Here is a 7,873-nt window from a genome sequence, read left to right as displayed (position 1 = left end):
CATTAAAAAATTAATTAAAAATTTTATTTTTATTGAGGTATAGTTGATTTACAATATTATATTAGTTTCAGATGTACAGTATAGTGATTCAAAGTTTTTAGAGATTATATTCCACTTAAAGTTGTTATGAAATACTGGCTATATTCCCTGCGCTGTACAATACTGGCTATATTCCCTGTACTGTACAATATATACAATATATATATATATATTTTATACATAGTAGTTTGTACCTCTTAAACCCCTATTCCTATCTTGCCCCTCCCCCATTCCCTATCCCCACTGGTAACTACGAGTTTGTACTCTATATCTGGGAATCTGTTTCTGTTTTGTTATATTCATTCATTTGTTTTATTTTTTAGATTCCACATATAAGTGATAACATACAGTATTTGACTTTCTCTGTCTTATTTCACTAAGCTTAATACCCTCCAGGTCCATCCATGTTGTTGCAAATGGCAAAATTTTACTCTTTTTTATGGCTGAGTAGTATTCCATTGTATATGTATACCACATCTTCTTTATCCATTCAACTTTTTTTAAATTTCTCTATTGCTCATGTTTCTTTTTTTAAATTAAATTAAATTAATTTATTTTTTATACAGCAGGTTCTTATTAGTTATCTACTTTATACATATTAGTGTATATATGTCAGTCCCAATCTCCCAATTCATCCCACCATCCCCCCCCAGTGTCCCCCCTTGGTGTCCATACGTTTGTTCTCTACATCTGTGTTTCTATTTCTGCCTTGCAAACTGGTTCATCTGTACCATTTTTCTAGATTCCACATATATGTGTTAATATACAATATTTGTTTTTCTTTTTCTGACTTACTTCACTCTGTATGACAGTCTCTAGATCCATCCACATCTCTACAAATGACCCAATTTCGTTCCTTTTTATGGCTGAGTAATATTCCATTGTATATATGTACCACATCTTCTTTATCCATTCATCTGTCAATGGGCATTTAGGTTGCTTCCATGACCTGGCTATTGTAAATAGTGTTGCAATGAACATTGGGTTGCATGTGTTTGTTTTCTTTTTTTTGGAAAAGGTAGTCTTTTAAAAAACTGCTTTTGTCACCAGGTTAAGTCATGCAGTTACAAAGTAGGTAGAAATTTCTGAAAGGATATTATTGTTAAAAAAAGAAAAGCTCATTCTTACATAAATATTATCAAGTACTTCACTGAGACACTACTGTTCAAAAGGCCCTGGCCAAACAACTCCCAAACAAAACACAACCCCAGATTGTTTCCAGCCCACCTGGAATGAAGCCATGTGCAGAAGACAAGGCCTCTAAATGAGGACACAAAGTCAGGGTGAGTTGGGACCATTGGCAATGCTCAGAGCCACCAACCATACTCCAAAGAGGGAGCACAAGTGGTTTTTTTTCTGGGACACTCTACTTGAATTATTGTTCAATTAGTCAACACAATAGATCTTCCTCGCTGTCCCGGGTCTTGTCCACCAGCTTGTCCTCCAAGATGGTGCCGCGGTTGAAGAAACTCTCCACTGTTTTGAAGAAGTTGGGGTCTTGTTTATGGTTTCCTTTGCTGTGCAAAAGCTTTTAAGTTTCATTAGGTCCTATTTGTTTATTTTTATTTTTATTTTTATTTCCATTTCTCTAGGAGGTGGGTCAAAAAAGATCTTGCTGTGATTTATGTCAAAGAGTGTTCTTCCTATGTTTTCCTCTAAGAGCTTTATAGTGTCCAGTCTTACATTTAGGTCTCAAATCCATTTTGAGTTTATTTTTGTGTATGGTGTTAGGGAGTGTTCTAATTTCATTCTTTTACATGTAGCTCTCCAGTTTTTCCAGCACCACTTATTGAAGAGGCTGTCTTTTCTCCATTGTATATTCTTGCCTCCTGTATCAAAGATAAGGTGACCATATGTGTGTGGGTTTATCTCTGGGCTTTCTATCCTGTTCCATTGATCTATACTATTTTTGTGCCAGTACCATACTGTCTTGATTACTGTAGCTTTGTAGTATAGTCTGAAGTCAGGGAGCCTGATTCTTCCAGCTCCGTTTTTCTTTCTCAAGATTGCTTTGCCTGTTTGAGGTCTTTTGTGTTTCCATACAAACTGTGAATTTTTTTGTTCTAGTTCTGTGAAAAATGCCAGTGGTAGTTTGATAGGGATTGCATTGAATCTGTAGATTGCTGTGGGTAGTACAGTCATTTTCACAATATTGATTCTTCCAATCCAAGAACATGGTATATCTCTCCATCTGTTTGTCATCTTTGATTTCTTTCATCAGTGTTTTATAGTTTTCTGAGTACAGGTCTTTTACCTCCTTAGGTAGGTTTATTCCTAGGTATTTTATTCTTTTTGTTGCAGTGGTGAATGAGATTGTTTCCTTAATTTCTATTTCTGATCTTTCATTGTTAGTGAATAGAAATGCAAGAGATTTCTGTGCATTAATTTTGTATCCTGCAACTTTACCAGATTTATTGATTAGATCTAGTAGTTTTCTGGTGGCGTCTTTAGGATTCTCTATGTATAGTATCATGTCATCTGCAAACAGTGACAGCTTTACTTCTTCTTTTCTGATTTGGATTCCTTTTATTTCTTTTTCTTCTCTGACTGCTGTGGCTTAAACTTCCAAAACAATGTTGAATAATAGTGGTGAGAGTGGGCAACCTTGTCTTGTTCCTGATCTTAGTGGAAATAGTTTCAGTTTTTCACCATTGACTACGATGTTGGCTGTGGGTTTGTCATATATGACCTTTATTATGTTGAGGTAAGTTCCCTCTATGCCTATTTTCAGGGGGCGGTTATCATAAATGGGTGTTGAATTTTGTTGAAAGCTTGTTCTGCATCTACTGAGATGATCATATGATATTTATTCTTCAATTTGTTAATATGGTGTATCACATTGATTGATTTGTGTATATTGAAGAATCCTTGCATTCCTGGGATAAACCCCACTTGATCATGGTGTATGATACTTTTAATGTGCTATTGGATTCTGTTTGCTAGTATTTTGTTGAGGATTTTTGCATCTATGTTCATCAGTGATATTGGCCTGTAGTTTTCTTTGTTTGTGACATCTTTGTCTGGTTTTGGTATCAGGGTGATGGTGGCCTCATAGAATGAGTTGGAAGAGTTTGAGAAGGATAGGTGTTAGCTCTTCTCTAAATGTTTGATAGAATTCACCTGTGAAGCCATCTGGTCCTGGGCTTTTGTTTGTCAGAAGGTTTTTAATCACAGTTTCAATTTCATTGCTTGTGATTGGTCTGTTTATATTTTCTATTTCTTCCTGGTTCAATCTTGGAAGGTTGTGCTTTTCTAAGAATTTGTCCATTTCTTCCAAGTTGTCCATTTTATTGGCATATAGTTGCTTATAGTAATCTCTCATGATCCTTTGTATTTCTGCAGTGTCAGTTGTTACTTCTCCTTTTTCATTTCTAATTCTATTGATTTGAGTCTTCTCCCTTTTTTTCTTGATGAGTCTGGCTAATGGTTTATCAATTTTGTTTATCTTCTCAAAGAACCAGCTTTTAGTTTTATTGATCTTTGCTTTTGTTTCCTTCATTTCTTTTTCATTTATTTCTGATCTGATCTTTATGATTTCTGTCCTTCTGCTAACCTCAGGGGTTTTTTTGTTCTTCTTTCTCTAATTGCTTTAGGTGTAAGGTTAAGTTGTTTATTTGAGATGTTTCTTGTTTCTTAAGGTAGGATTGTATTGCTATAAACTTCCCTCTTAGAACTGCTTTTGTTGCATCCCATAGGTTTTGGGTCATCATGTTTTCATTGTCATTTGTTTCTAGGTATTTTTTGATTTCCTCTTTGATTTCTTCAGTGATCTCTTGGTTATTAAATAGTGTATTGTTTAGCCTCCATGTGTTTGTATTTTTTAAAGATTTTTTTCCTGTAATTGATATCTAGTCTCATAGCGTTGTGGTTGGAAAAGATACTTGATACGATTTCAATTTTCTTAAATTTACCAAGGCTTGATTTGTGACCCAAGATATGATCTATCCTGGAGAATGTTCCGTGAGCACTTGAGAAGAAAGTGTATTCTGTTAGATTTATCTATTGATTTTTCTGCATTAATAGAGAGGATCATGTTTTTTGTCCCCTTCCTTCTATTAATGTGGTGTATTACATTGGTTGATTTTATGTTAAACCACTCTTGCATTACTTGAATTTCTTATGTTGAACCACTCTTGCATCCCACTTGGTCATGGTGTATAATCCTTTTAATATACTGCTGGTTCAAGTTGGTAGTGTTTTGTTGAGTATTTTTGCATATATCTTTATAAGATATTGATCTGTAGTTTTATTTTGTTTTGATGTCTTTGTCTGGTTTGGTATCAGGGTAATGCTGAATTCATAAAATGAGTTAGGAAGTATTCTCTCCTCTTTTATTTTTTGAAAAATTTGAGAAAAGCTAGTGTTATTTCTTCTTAAATGTTTGGTAGAGTACATCACTGAAGTGATATGGCCCTGGGTTTTCTTTTTTTCGGCAGATTTTGATTACTGGTTCAGTCTCTCTACTTTTTATAGGTATATTCAGATTTTCTATTTCTTCCTGAGTCAGTTTTGGTTGTTTGTGTGTTCTAGAAATTTGTGCATTTTGTCTAGGTCAGTGGTCCCCAACCTTTTTGGCACCAGGGACTGGTTTCGTGGAAGACAGTTTTTACATGGACGGGGGGCAGGGGGATGGTTCAAGTGGTAATGAGAGGGCTGGTTCAGGCGGTAATGCGAGTGATGGGGTATGGTTCAGGTGGTAATGCAAGTGATGGTTCAGGTGGTAATGCGAGTGATGTGGAGTGATGGGGAGTGACAGACAGACACTCACTCACCCACTGCTTACCTCTTGCTGTGCGGCCAGGTTCCTAACAGGCCACAGACTGGTACTGGTTCACAGCCTGGGGGTTGGGGACCCCTGGTCTAGGTTATCTAGTTTGTTGGCATATAATCATTCTTAGTATTCTCTTATAATTCTTTTTATTTCTCTAAGGTCAATAGTAGTGTCCCCACTGTCCTCCCTCACTCCCTCCTTTCTTTCTTTCTAGTCATTTGAGTGTTTCTTTTTTTTCTTAGTCCTGCTTGAGGTTTGTCAATTTTTTTGGTCTTTTCAAAGAACCAACTTTGACTTCATTGATTTTCCCTATTACTTTTCTCTTCTCTATTTTGTTTATCTTTGCTCTAATCTTCATTATTTTCTTCCTTCTGTTAGAGTTCAGTTTACTTTGGTCTTCTTTTTCTAGTTATTTAAGGTGTAAAGTTAGGTTATTTATTTCAGATCTTCTTTTTTAATGTGGATATTTACTGGTATAAGTTTCCCTCTGAAAATTGCTCTCACTCCATTATTTTCCCATTAACATGGTTTTAAAATTATTGTTTTATGCATTTGTTTTACATCACATAGAAAAAAAAGAGGATTACAAATCAAAAATACAGACTTTATATTTATCTATGTAGTTACCTTTACCAGTGGTACCTTTACCTGTGTTATTTATATCTTCATATGGCTTCAAGTTACTGTCTGTTGTCCTTCCTTTTCAGCTTGGAGGACTCCTTTGACATTTATTGCAGGGTAGGTTTGCCAGAATTCTTGGTTGAGTTTTTTTCTTTTAGGACCCTAAATATGTAATTCCACTGCCTTCTGGCTTCCCTGGTTTCTGATGAGAAGTTGGCTGTTCATCTTTGTATTCCTTGTTCATAAAAAGTTACTTCTCTTTTGCTGCTTCCAAGATTCTTTTGCTGTCTTTGTATTTGACAGTTTGATGATAATGTGTCTCAATGCAGATCTCTTTGAGTTTATTCTACTTGGAGTTCATAGAATGTCTTAAATATGTAGATTCATGTCTCTCATGATCAGCAGTTTTTTGACCATTATTTCTTCAAATATTCTTTGTTTCTTTTTTTGTCTCTTTTCTTCCTCTGGACTCCTATTATGTTTATATTAATATATTTGATGTGTCCCACAGGTCTCTTAGACTCTGTTTGTTTTACTTAATTCTTTATCTTACTGTTCCTCAGATTGGGTAATCTCAGTTGACCTATCCTCAAGTTCAGTGATTCTTTCTTCTGCTTGCTCAAATATATTGTTAAAATCCTCTGGTGAATTTTTCACTTTTGTTATTGTTCTTTTTAGCTCTAAAATTTAATTTAGTTCTTTTGCATAATTTCTATCTCTTTATTGACATTCTGTGTTAGGGAAGATTCTCAGGAATATGTGGAAGCTCTTCAGAGGCCTTATTCTCCAAAGTAACTCACTCCCCAGCTTTTCCTCCTAGGATTTTAGTGCATCTAATATTTGTCTCAACTGATATCCTTTGCCTTGGGTGGCAGTGGTTGGTTCATTTGCCTTATTATGTTTTAGAGGAATATCCTCCATGTGGCTGTTTCTCTGTTCTGAGAGAATTTCAAGTTAGGTGAAATAAAGGCAAACCTACTGTTGTAGTCTTCCAGGGAGCCCCTAGACAGGTCAAAACAGACAGGAAACATTTGAGAATAAGGTCCATTCTGTTTTCTCTGGAACCAGGAACCCCTTCTAGGAATATGGTCTGCTATCTTTAAAATGCTTCTGAGCTGAGGAGAAGGGGATGTGGCAAAGGTAAGCTAAAATGCCACAGAGCTCTCCTACCATGTTTTATTTGCCTTTTTCTTGATGAAACATTCATTTCATTGCTCTAAATCTTTGAATATTTTCCAGAATTTTAATAAAGCTGATTCTGACAATTGTTTCCTGTGTTTTCAATTTTTCTGTGGAGGAATGGGTCTTTGGTGTTTCCCATTCTATCATTTTTATTTAGAGATAAATGAGTGGTAAAGCTGAAGGAAAACAAGGGAATTATTGACACAAAATTCCCCTTTCCCCTTTGTTGCATAGGGAGACTAATGTTGGGGATAGGCTTACAGGATGCTTATTAAAATGTTGATAATATTCCATGTTTTTTACTTGGATAAAGAAGGGCACAGGCATTTCTGAATTTCATATTCTTTAATCTTGCAGATATATTACATAGACTTTTATGTATGTTTAGTATATTATATAATTTTAAAAAAGGATTTGTTGTAGATTTATTATTGTCTCTAACAAGACCCTTCCTAGAACTGTGTTTTTTTAATAACTTGAAACTATGTGTGAACAAAACACTTAAAAACATATGAATCTAGTGATAGGGGAAAAATTAATAAGTTATGGTTTATTCACAAAGAAGACAATATTAAACTATGAGGCATATCTATTTGTATTCATTTGAATAGAAGGTTACAAAATTTTAAGAGAATAAAAATAGCTATAAAATATTTGTATAATATAATCAGTTTAAAGAAATTAAAACCATTATATGTGTATGCATTCTCATGCTTGTATATGTTAGAAACTGACCAGTACTAAACTTGTTATTTGTGGGAAATGGGATTGTGAGAAAGGAGGATGGGAACTTTTACCCTTAACTTTACACTCATATATTGTTTGAAATATTTATGACAAGTGTATATGATTTTGTAATAAAAACACATATCAAAATGTATTTTTAAAGACAGATAAGCTTCTTAAATATTAAAAAATGTAAGCAATCAGTTAGTGGTTTTGTGACTAAAATATATTTAATTCTAGTGAGGACTGATTCAAGAACTAGCTCACTCATCCATTTCTAAAAACTTCCTTTCACTACCTGATTACTAGTCAGTTAACAGGCTGATGCTGGGGATAAAAACATAAGATAGTGTCCTTGTCCTCAAAGGGCTTATAGTCTAGGGGAAGAGACACAGACACATAATAGACTCACCTCAAAGCATCTGTAAGTACAAGGATGGAATTTGACCTGGTGTACTCTATTTGCATTATGGAAGGGACACATAGTCCAGCCTGGGGATATTAGAAAGGTTTTCTGGTGGAAATGATGTGTGA

This window comes from Mesoplodon bidens (genome assembly GCF_964165515.1).
Source record: "Mesoplodon bidens genome assembly, chromosome: 3".
Classification (NCBI taxonomy): domain Eukaryota; kingdom Metazoa; phylum Chordata; class Mammalia; order Artiodactyla; family Ziphiidae; genus Mesoplodon; species Mesoplodon bidens.
The sequence above is the reverse complement of the archived record's forward strand: the minus strand, read 5'-3'. Positions refer to the sequence as shown.